The sequence below is a fragment of the Eretmochelys imbricata genome, chromosome 3 (assembly GCF_965152235.1).
Source record: "Eretmochelys imbricata isolate rEreImb1 chromosome 3, rEreImb1.hap1, whole genome shotgun sequence".
Lineage (NCBI taxonomy): Eukaryota > Metazoa > Chordata > Testudines > Cheloniidae > Eretmochelys > Eretmochelys imbricata.
Genome location: NC_135574.1, coordinates 133756597 through 133768658, shown reverse-complemented (window position 1 = coordinate 133768658; position 12062 = coordinate 133756597). Strand labels below are relative to the sequence as shown.

At 45.4% G+C, this 12062-nt stretch overlaps 1 long non-coding RNA gene across 1 annotated transcript in view; it reads left to right on the top strand.

Moving 5' to 3' along the window:
- Window positions 1–12062, top strand: part of LOC144262189 (uncharacterized) — a 160016-nt gene that overhangs the window by 116231 nt on the left and 31723 nt on the right. Inside the window, exon 3 of the long non-coding RNA XR_013345501.1 lies at window positions 10978–11100. This is a non-coding gene — a long non-coding RNA (uncharacterized LOC144262189). The remainder of the gene's footprint in view (window positions 1–10977; window positions 11101–12062) is intronic.

Below are 12062 nucleotides of genomic sequence, written 5' to 3'. Positions count from 1 at the left end.
TTCTACCTTGTCACAGGCAGTCACTCTTGAGTAGCTCTGCTGCTTTCTTTCTCAGAGATCCAGAGTGCCCTTTTCCCCTCCCAACTTTACAGGACATAATAGAATCACATATAATAGTCTATGTGCTGACACAACTTCTCCCCTCCTCAAATTTTTCTGAAATGACTCCCCTGCTGGCAGGTATTGTACCTGCCCCGCATAGTTCACAGATGTGTAACAAGGAAAATAAAAGAACATTGATGGATAGGGAAGACACAGAGAGAAAAAGAGAGAGAGACAGACAGACAGACAGAAGTTATAGACATCTGTAAACTATGGGCAAGGCATACTCCTGAGGTAACATACATGTTCCTCCCAGAGGTCAAATTATACACGTTGTGTTGTTTGACCGGTCCTCGTCGATCTTAGAAAATATATTTCTGTGAATGGCTAGTTGCCAGAGTGGGAGTAGAGAGTGCTGGGGTGGAGGTTAATGGTGGAAAGTTAACCAAGAGAAGTGAGACTGCTTGGTACACAAGAAGAGGAAGGCACAGGGGACAGTGTGAGGAAAGGAGTAGGGCTGCGAATCTTATGTCTACACTGCAACGTTTTGCCAAAGTGAGTTACGTCAGCCGCCATGGCTAGGTATCCCACTGTGTAACTCGTCACCATCCAACACACTGTCTTTTGGGAAATTTTGGCCATGCATGTGGGACAGAAACAATTCATATAGGGGTGACTCCATGCAAGGGGTCAAGTTCTCAGTGAGTAACTATCTCCATCCCATGAGGTCATCTATATCCCATAATTATTGCGCCTTTTTTTCAAAATCCCTCAGACCCGTGTGGCCTTCCTCACTGTCGACCATCTCTGACAGAAGCATGGATCCTGCACAGCTCTGCACTATTGTCATGAGGGTTGCAAGCACAGGGCGCATGATCCTCCAATATTTGCAGCGCCACAAGAAGAACCAAAAGAGAGGGGAGTGAGGGTTTCAAGTTTCTAAAGAGAGAAAATGCAGATAAGGCCGCCTTCATATCTATCAGAAAGAAGCAGTTAAGGGCACAAACTCTTGTTTTCTTTGCAGATCACTATAACTTTCTAGGATTTTATTTTGCATAGACACCGGCCATTTAACTTTGCTTTTATTGTTATTTATATTACAGTAGCTCCTCGAGGCTTCAACTGAGATTGGGGCCCCACTGCGCTATTTTTTGTACCGGCTTATGGTAAAACAGAGCCCTGCTCTGAAGAGTTTACAGTCAAGGCAGACAATGGATGGGAGGGGAAACCAACACATAGAGAGGAAAAGTGACTCCCCCAAGGTTATAAAGCAGTATGCTAATCATAGCCATGTGAGCGTTGTGGCACGGATGGTGGCTTGGGTTGTCCAAGTCCAAGCCCACCTGAAGCCCTGGGTCTGAGGTTAGATGGCTAGCCTCAGCCACTGCTTGTGCACCAATGTACATGCTGCTATTTTCAATGCACTAGCTTGAGCAGAGCTAGCTTGAGTCTGGCTACTGGGAGGCTCACTCCCAGCTGCAGCACCCTACTCACTAGACCAGTGGTCTCCAACCTTTTTACACCCAATATCACTTTTTTAATCTAAGGGCAACCAGGATCTACCCCACCCCTTCCCCGAGGCCCTTCCCCAAAGCCCCGCCCTGCTCACTCCACCCCACCCTCTCCCTTGCTTGCTCTTCCCCGACCCTCACTCACTTTCACCGGGCAGGGGGTTGGGGTTCAGGAGGGGGTGCAGGCTCTGGGCTGGAGCTGAGGGGTTCGCAGTGTGGGAGGGGGCTCTGGGCTGAGCCTGGGGCAGAGGGTTGGGGTGCAGGAGGGGGTACAGGGTGCAGAAGGGGGTATGGGGTGCTGGCTCTGGGAGGGGGCTCAGGGATGGGAGTTGGGGTGTAGCCTCCCACTGGGCAGCACTTATCTCCGGTGGCTCCTGGTCGGCAGCGGGCACAGCAAGGCTAGGGCAGGCTCCCTGCCTACCCTGGCCCCACATCATGCCTGGAACTGGCCAACACACCCCTGCAGCCACTGGAGGGAAAGGTGGGGAGCAAGTGGCTCCACATGCTGCCCCTCTATGAAAGCACTACCCCTGCAGCTCTCCCGGCCAATGGGAGCTGTGGGGGCAGGGCTTGCAGGCAGGAGCAGTGTGCGGAGGGAGACCTCTGCTCCCCGGCCCTCCGGGGCTGCAGGGCTGTGCTGTTTGCTTCTGGGTGCGGCATGGGGCTGGGATAGGCAGGGAGTCTGCCTTAGTGGCAGCCACTCTGCGCTGTCAGAGATTGCGATCGACTGGGAGAACCTGTAGGATTGACCAGTCGATTGCGATCGACCAGTTGGTGACCACTGCACTCGACCATGTTGCCCCTCTGCTTTTATTAATATTCCATCTACTAGTTCTACTTTCTCTAGGAATGGAAAACATGTCTCGACTGAGCTACGAGGCTACTCCATGCCACATATTTGCGATCGCTTTCAAACGATGGGTCTCTAGTTCTCTCTATCGTAGTTCTCTCCCAGCTGTCTTACAAATTCAGGCAATGTTCCAAACCCTTGGAAAATACTTTAAAGGGTATTTTTTCTAGCTGTAGTGATGCAAATAGTGTATTCCCTGACACACTTTGTGTCTTTGATATATTATGCTCCTTGAACTAGCCCAAGAGTTTCACATGCTCGATTGCCTAAGAGAACCTCTTCCGTCTGGTGTTACAATGAACAGCAAAAAATGCTTTTTACCTTCTTTGGTCATGTTCAAACACCCTCTCTGCCACTTCAGTTGCTGGGGCATAATGGGTCTAAGTGCAACTTTCTTGTTTGTAGAATTTGGCCTATACTTCAGGCTTCATTGTTATCAAAATTGTTTTTATGCCACTGCTTAATTTCAAGATGGCCTGTTACTGCAACATGCATCTGGGCTCAGCTGCAGAAATAGCTACTGAATGGCCTCACTAAGCAAGCAGTGGGGGACATTTTAGAACAGAAATAAGGGTAAGCTAGAGATGTTGCCAAGCTAGTACTGAATCTAAATCCTTCCTGCACCATCGCACATCACTTAAGGTCTGAACGAGGCTCTGCCATCCCTGGCTGTCATGCTGCTTGCCAGAATGGCTCCCTTCTTGTAGTTCTAGAACTTGACGTTTTTTTACTAGTATAGGTTGCTGGCCTATTGCTGAACCCCCAACCCAAAGGGCCAGTGGGCTGCTATTTATCTGCTCCCTTTGACTTATCTGGCTTGAGTAGTCCTACCAGGAGCTCTATTCCTGCCAGCAGAGCTCTCAGGGTCATTGGAACACACAAATCACCATGTCAAGGTGCTGTCCCTAGGGAAGGTAATATTAAGTAAATAATCTCTATAAATGAATAGGTCCCAGTGTGTCCTCTGGCTGGCTCCAGATTCATTGTTAAACTTATTCTTGTGCTGAATGCCTCCCCCACTCCAACTGGTTAACTGGAGCACTCAGCACCTTTTTTTGTGGTTGGCTCACTTTCTGTTTCCTTTATACCTCATCTTTAAAGGATATGATTGATCCATTAATTAACCTCTGGTGGGGCTACCCAGTGGTCAAAGATTGCCGTGCAAATACCATCACAGGAATGGCTCTGCAGTTTCAAGTGCTTCTTCAAAAAGAACAGTTTCAATATAAGTTGCCTCACAGATGTCTATCCTAGTTACAGTGTGCAAATGTCTATGCCTTTTAGCAGAGGTGGATTAAAGTCAACTGAAGCTCATTTCCACATACACTTCCTCCTCACTAACAGACTCTCCTTCTCTTCCTCCCTCCACCTCCCAGGGCTGGTCAGGCAAGCAGATGAAGCCTAGCCAACATTTTTCATGTCCCACAAAAATCTACAATAACTCCCCTCAGTTTACCATACTACAAGGTGCATGTGCATAATATACCCTCTCTCTCTCTCTCTCTCTCTCTGTATACAGAGATATATAAACACAGTTTTTGAGGGCCACTCAAATACAGTATTTTCAAAATTAAAAAATTGGGACAAAATAAATAGTTTTGTGGCAACATTTTTTTTTAGAGACATGAAATACTCATAAGAAACCTTTAATTTTTTTTCTCAGTGTGTGCTAGCATCACTGCTGTCAGCTAGCCCACCCAAGCTAGCTTCAATCCAGCTAGCATGGGTAATAATAGCACTCAAGACAGTGCAGTCTTCAGAGTGGGCTCATGAGCTAAGTACGTACAAAGGGTCTGTGTCGGACTGCTGAAACCTGTGCTGCATTGTCTTCATGGCTATTGTTATCAGCACGAGCTGGATTCAAGCTAGCTCTGTTAGGCCATGCACAGCTTTTGTTGTGTAGAGGTACACTGAGTCAAAAGCAATGACAGCATATTTCTTGAAGAGGAGGATTTCTCCAGTAATTTAGCATCCTGAATAAGTTTATCGTGAACCACTGAACAAGTATCATTAACATTTAGTTTGAGCACAAGAAGAGCTTTGATATTATCTACGCTCTTCTGGCTTTTCTCTTCACTCCAAACACTGTTCACAACCTGGAACACCCCTTCCACTGGGCTGTTCGCTGCGGGTAAACAAAGAGAAATTGTTCTCAATGCACCAATGTATCTTCAACAAACATTTTGTGGTTATTAAAAATAGTTTTGATTGGTGCAATGAAACACCCCCGGGACATTTCAGGTGTTCTGAAAGAAGTTCTTGGGACACCACATGAAAAACTGGGACTGTCGTGGTAAAGCCAGAGAGATAAGATGGATGAGGTAATATCTTTTATTTGACTAACTTCTGTTGGTGAGAGAGACAAACTTTCAAGCCACACACAGCTCTTTCTCTCTCTCACCAACAGAAGGTGGTCCAACAAAAGCCATTACGTCACCTACCTTGTCATCCTGGGACCGACATGGCTATAACTACACTGCCTACAACACTGGTAAAGCCAGGTCACTTAATGCTCCAATGATATTGCCTTTCTCTGTGTGTGTCCCAGAATGTACAAACTCTTCAGATACTCTCACATAGTTTATAGTTTATGCAAGACTTTGCACAGAATCAAACATTTGTGTCTTTTTATTTTTGGTATTTGTAGCATTAAACTTTTTTAAATGTTAAAAAGACAATTAAATAAACTGGCTGCAATATGTCCCCTCCTGCAGCTTGTGTTCTCTTTATCACTTCCCTCCAATTTTTCTTCATTCTGTATATTGTATATTTTTTTATCCATACTCATCTTCACTATTGTTTAATTATATTGCAGTTGTACCTAGACACCTTTATCAAAGACCAAAAGGGCCCCATTATGCTATGCACTGTACGCACACATAAAATAAACCTGGTCCCTACCCCAAAGAGATTACAATCTAAGGAATGCTTTTTCAGTGTCTCTTTTCCCTTCCTCCCTTTTCCTGTGTAATCATCTTTCTCCATCCCTCAGGTCCTCTTATTCTCCTATTTCCTCTTCCACACACATCTTCCCAAGCCCGTCAACATTTTGCTCCTTCATTTCATCTCCAACTCCTCAGTCTTCCCTTTTTGCCTCCATTTCTTTCTTTCCACTTTCTGTCTCCCTACTGACCCTTAAACCCATCACTCACCCCTTGGCTTCTGCCTCTACCATCAACATTCACACTCAATTCACTGTCTGCCACTGCTGTGCCTTCTCCCCACTGAAGCATGGTTGCAGGAGAAGGATTGAGTAGTTATTTCATCTCCCTCATTCCCATTGAAGAGAGAGGATGCATTTTCCCTTCTGCTTCCAAATCAAGGGAGGCACTTGTAGGGTTTCCTGTTTCCACTTGCCTGAAGAAGGAGGGGGAGTGGGAATTCTTCTCTCCTCTTCCCATAGGACTGCTGGGGTTTCTTCTCTCTTTGATAGAGGTGAGAATGAGGAACTCAGGGGGCAGAGTTATTTAAGGTATCTCTTTCTTCACCATTTTCCCATCACTTGAGGGCACAGAGAGTCAGGAGAGTCAGTCCTGGAAGGGTTTCAACCTAGCAACAAGTAATCCGAATGGCCGACTGAGCTGATCTGGGCCTTGGCTCAGTTGCTGTCAGGTGTTAGATTCCAGACCAGTTGGATAAGAAGAGCGAGGTGAGCCCTGATTAATTCACTCAGTTGCTCTCTGCCCTTTCCCAGCAGCAACCACCACCAGCAAATCTGAATGGTTTCTTCCCCTGACTATGGGCGGATGGGGACCCAACACAGTGTGAAAGGGGACCTCAGTGGGAGTTCTCAAGGCATAAGGCTTCCTATAAGCTGCTCCTTCCCCCAGTGTGGCTGAGCTGTCCCCTGCCAGATCAGCTGTAAGGGCAGATACACAAACAGCTATATTGTGATTCTCCGCCCTGTTTTGCCCCTGAGCGCTAGCCACTTCCTATGCCAAGTCAGTGGGCAAAGATCCAACATTTGTCCTTAGGAGCCTTTCCAGCCCAGGGCCTGGATTCATGGATTCTGCCTTAATCCATGCCTGTCTTTTAGTTTTGCCCTTGGTAAAGCATACTTTAGCAAAATGATTATTTTCATTGCAGCTGGCACACAGTTTTCCAAACACTGGGTACTGTTTGGGTTTATGCTTCAAACCACACTACTTACAGTCAACTGTCATGCTGCTTTGTGTAATTGTCTTTTGTTATGGTTTTATTTCCTTGGGCTGATACTCCTTTGTCATTATTTCCACAGCGGCACTTCCACCAACTATTGCCGCAATGCCTGTCCTGGCACTGAAGGATTTCATATACATACTGTTCCATTTTGCTGACTGTAACTAGGATCTGACACACAGGAGAGCTGGCACGGAGCAGAACCATTATTTCTTGGCCCCAGTCACGTGACATAGGTCAGATTCCAAAGGTTTCTTCTCCTACTGTTAGTTATTGTCAGGGGCAGGGTGGGTGCTTGTTACTTCTGTCTGCACTGGAGAGCAGTCTTCAAGAAAGAGAGCCAGGGTTCTGCATAGATATCTTCAGTTTCTCCTGCAGGACTAGTCCTTTAGTGGTTCTAACATACAACCTTGGGGCAGATAGTATAGCTATTGCTTTGGCAGGTTGCCAGCCACTTTTTTTTAAAATGTAACTTTCTGTCGCCCTTGCAATGGGGAGAACTGTTTGGCACTTTGTCCTAGCATTTCTTGTGTTCTAGTTTCCTGACTTCTGAATTGCAGGCATTAGCTGTTATTAGCTCATCTAGGATTTTGAAAGCAATTATGTGTGTGACGCCTTTATGGGATCCAATCCTGAAGATATACATTAAAAACAACAACATTTAATTGGCATCACTGTAGTCAAAATCTCTTGCAGACAATTACATTCCATGCATGGTTTTAGATGCTGAATTAAAGATGAACAATAGATACTGGTACAAATACATAGCCCAGTCATGCTCCCCTTGAAGTCCATGGAAGTTTTGTCATTGCCTTCAATGAGTGCAAAGTTGGTTACGACTGGTGGGAAATGTGCCCCTTTCTGGTATAGTGCCCAAGTCTCCCAGAAGGAAACACTGGGCGGGCTTTCTGATTTTATGGAACTTTTCAGAGTACTGGAAAAAGCTGTTTGAACATCCACCTCATAGAGTCTCGTAGACTTTAAGGTCAGAAGGGACCATTATGATCATCTAGTCTGCCCTCCTACACATTGCAGGACACAGAATTTCACCCACCCACTCCTATACCTGTAGTGTTCTTCTGCTAATTAGTGTAATCTTTAACTAGCTGTCATTTATGCTGGCTGCCCAGCCATTTCCCTGCTTTGTCATTTACATCATAATATTTACAGAATTAGGCATTGTGTATTTTCCTTGCAAGGTCATAAAGGGCAGTTCTGGTCTGAAGTATTTATATTAAATTCAATTATTTTTCTGTAACTTTCCCGAAACATTTTATGGTTTTTATTGGCTCCTCTTTTTGTTTTATATGTCTGGGGGAGCTGGAAGGGAAGGTGAAAGGTCAGATGGTTTCTAATTGTCTGTCCCAAGTCATATGTGGATGGGAAGATTTTCTGTTTTCTTTTCTGAAAAGGATTCATATGCTACTGAGGTGCAACAAGGTGGGGGGTGTCAAAGGGGCATAGGTATGGGGACAGGGAGACACCCCTCCTGCACCCCTTTCTGGAGACCCTGGTGCCAGTAGCCCATGAGGGTAGCTGGTCCTGGGCCAAGTGGCCCCTTTTCCTCCCTGGCTGCAGAGCATCCTCCAAGCTGGCAGGTGCCAGTGTCAGGCCTGGGCAGGGGATGCTTGGCAGGGGGTCAGTGTGGTGGGAGCTGGAATGTCGCAGCCAGGATCAGGCAGAGGAGTGGGGAGGCTGGAGCCATGAGGAGAGTGAGCCAGAGCTAGATAAATATTTCTCCCGCGCGTGTGCACGTGCGCGCACACACACACAGAGCTGGAACTAGATCCCTAATCTTTATCTCCAAAACCACAAGCTTCTTTCACTTGAGCATAAAGAGGACTCTCGTAGCTGCCCGTACTGGTGGACTTTTTATCCCCTCTGTGGAGCAGCCTCCAGGCCAGTGTTTCCCAAACTTGGGATGCTGCTTGTTCAGGGAAAGCCCCTGGCACGCTGGGCCAGTTTGTTTACCTGCCGCGTCCGCAGGTTCGGCCAATCACGGCTCCCACTGGCCTCAGTTCGCTGCTGCAGGCCAATGGGGGCTGCGGGAAGTGGCGCAGGCCAAGGGACATACCGGCCGCTGTTTCCCGCAGCCCCCATTGGCCAGGCACAGTGAACTGCGGCCAGGGGGAGCCGCGATCGGCCGAACCTGCGGATGCGGCAGGTAAACAAACTGGCCCGGCCCACCAGGGGCTTTCCCTGCACAAGCAGCATCCCAAGTTTGGGAAACACTGCTCTAGGCCATGACACTGGTTCCATGCACTGTTCACAAACAGATCAAATTTACCAGTGACATAAGCAAGCACAGCTCCACTAAGTCAGTGAAATACCTGCTTGTGTTAGCAACAAATATGTTGCTAAATCTCCATCATTCCCTTTACACTCATCCTGAACAACCATAGCTCCCAGGGAATTTGGATAGGAAGGAAATATTGTGAATCCTTATAACAATGACGTGACTAGATAGCGGTCTAAATATCCAACTTATATAAATACATCAAATAGCTATAAGTAATCCAGGGACACAACAGTACACGCATCAAACAAAAAATAGACAAATGTAAAGCAAACCATATAAAAGCATTGAAGCCTACACTTCTCATACAGTATGTAATCAACAGCTACATCAAGTATGTGAGTATCGGGAGATGAACACTGTAGCACTTGGTTAAGAATACAATTTACTTTATTTTTGATAGCACCTTTTATATCTGTTGCAAACCTAAACGCTTTCTTGGTCTTAGACAATTTTTAGATTTTTAAGGCCAGAAGGGACTATTATGATGATTTAGTCTGACCTATAAGTACAGAACTAAATCATTCAAAAAATATGAGGAGAGAGAAAGTAAGTAGTACAAGCAAGGGAGAAAATATATGTCTTCAGAGCATAGCCAGAGTCAGTCTCTGTCCCAAAGAGATTACAGTCTAAATCAGAGAGTCCATGAGGTGAGCTACAGGAAGGTTCTAGAATTGATATCTCCTGTGAAGGGACAGGGAGGAGACCAATGCTAGATGAGAAAAGGGAGCAGGGAGGGGATTAGCAAAAGAAAAGAGCCCTGAGCCTGTGTAAATCAAGTGCATGAAGGCTTTTAAAAATGAAGACCATTTTGAACTGGATCTTTATCTGAGAGAAAAGCCAGTGGAGTTTGGGGAGAATAGGGCCAAGGGATGATTTAGTTGTAGTTCTTTGTACCTGTGAAAAGGCAGGACATGGGGCACATTCAGGAGTCTGGATATCTAAGATTTGTGAGGGGACTTTGGGGCACCAATGAGGATTTCCCCAAAGGGCAGTTGATGCAGCAGTGAACACAAGCAGCATTTCATAAGAGAAGTAAAGCAGATTTGCAGAGACACTCCAAGAGATGTGGGAGGAGGTGAGCCGGTCTGGGTCAAGGTAGGAGATAAAGACGGCAGAGTTGAGTTTTAGGACACTTCTTGTGGTGTAGGGAGCTTTAAGAACCATGGTGACACTCTGTACAATCTGGAACCAAAAGTCCTATCACTTAGAAATCAGTTGGTTGGAGACTGACTACATGAATGGAGAAGACTGGACCAAATTATAAAAAACACCCCTCATACCGTGCTGACTCAATTCAGATTGTTTTTATTTCTTGTTATTTTGTTAAATTAAAGTTCTTTAGTTAACTGAAGACATGATTAGTCTACCATGTGGTCAGGAGACTTAACACTCGTCTTCTCTGAGAGAAGCTCTTCAGTCTTTGAGACATGTAAAGGTAGGCAGTTGAGAAAAATCCACAAGTTTATTTGGTAGGAACAGGGAGGTCAGAGAGGAGTTTGATAATGATTGTGTTATTCAAATCAATGAGAAATGTAACTGCACAAAAAAGTAACAGAATGCAGCAAAACAGATAACCCTCTGTCTAGTTAGTATTTCACTCATGTCTGGAAAATTAGTACCAGGTTTCATGCTTATCTGCACCTATCTGTGAACATGTCATGAAACTGAACTTAGCACAGAAGCCATTACTCTTCTGCACTTTAAAGAACATTATTGGTTTCATTACTTTATCACTTTTTCTGCAGTATATTAAATCTTTGTATTAAGGTGAAGAACTAGCAGCTTTATTTATTTAGTGTGGTTTGATAGGCTAGAACCAATTAAAACTCCCAAAATGTCCCCTGATTCTTGTCCAAAACTTGGGATGGATTCTGTGGGTGTTGTGAACTTTGCTCCATCTCAGTCCGGCACCCAGGAGGGCTTATTCTGAGCACATTACAGCCACATGTGCAATTTAAACATGCCCATATATTTGATCCCTATAAATATGCAATTGCTACAGTAGCACAAAAGGAAAGCAGGCCCCAAACTGCCCCAGAACAGAAAAGCTATTATGGAAGATTCCCAATTAGCTTCAGATGCTGGAGCAAATCTGACTACGTCTTCATTTTATCTAGCAACTGTTGGGTCTACCACATCCTCTGCTGCTCTCTCTGCCTTGGAATCCTGGGAGGCTCCAGGACAAGTGCAGTGGTTACTGAACCTCAAGAGGAGGAAACTACATAGAAACAGAAAATTGGGTAAGCAAAACCGCCAAATACAGCATATGTTAACAAACTGGGTCTCTGAAGCGTGGTTCCTCACAAAAACAAATATGTGAGGAGAACAGGTTCCTATTTTGCCCATATTCTCTTTGGGTTTGATCCAAAGTCCATTGAAGTCCATTGAAAAGCCCCCCTCCGCCCTCCCAATGATTCAGGGGGCTTTGTATAAGACCCTTACAATACCGTGAGAGATGTGAAATGCTGTATTTTACTAGTTGAGGGCTTGTCTACACAGGATGTTACTGGGCAGCAAGCCAGGGTATGACTCTACAGTGCACTAGCTTGCCACACAGTAAGGTCCCATGTGCACACTGCTCCAGTGTACTAAAAGTTCTGTAGTGCACTTTGATGTACTCCCATTACAAATATACTAGCAATAGTTGGCAATAAGAAAACACTCCCTAAAATTACAGCTGCCTCCTCCTGTAATATAACATAGACATGCATGGGTAACATCGCCAATGCACCACTTGAGCATTACTAAAACCGAAATACCCATTAGATAAACCCATCTAAGGTAAAAGCATGAGAGAATGGATTGACTTTGCACTGCGCCCTGGAGGTTAACAAGCTCAGATCTGTTGGACCAAAGGGGGAAGCAATTTTCAGAGATGAGGACCCTCCTCCACTGGGAACACTTGGCCCCCAAAGCCTTCATCCAGCACACACTGAAGTCAATAGTAAAGTTTGCATTGACTTTCAGTGAGTAGAATCAGGCATCAAATCCCAGCCTCTGGAGGTTCAAAACCTATTAACATTTGCACAGAGCCAGCTGGAAAGGCTGTTTAGCCCTTAATTTTTAACAAGTGGCTCAGCAAAGTGAAGCTGGAATGTACATTTGCAAGGAAAGCCACAGATGAGACGAGAATGCTAACATGCTTCACTTGAACACAGCTGGTGTTCTTAGACTTCACTGAATCCATAGTAATCTTATCCTC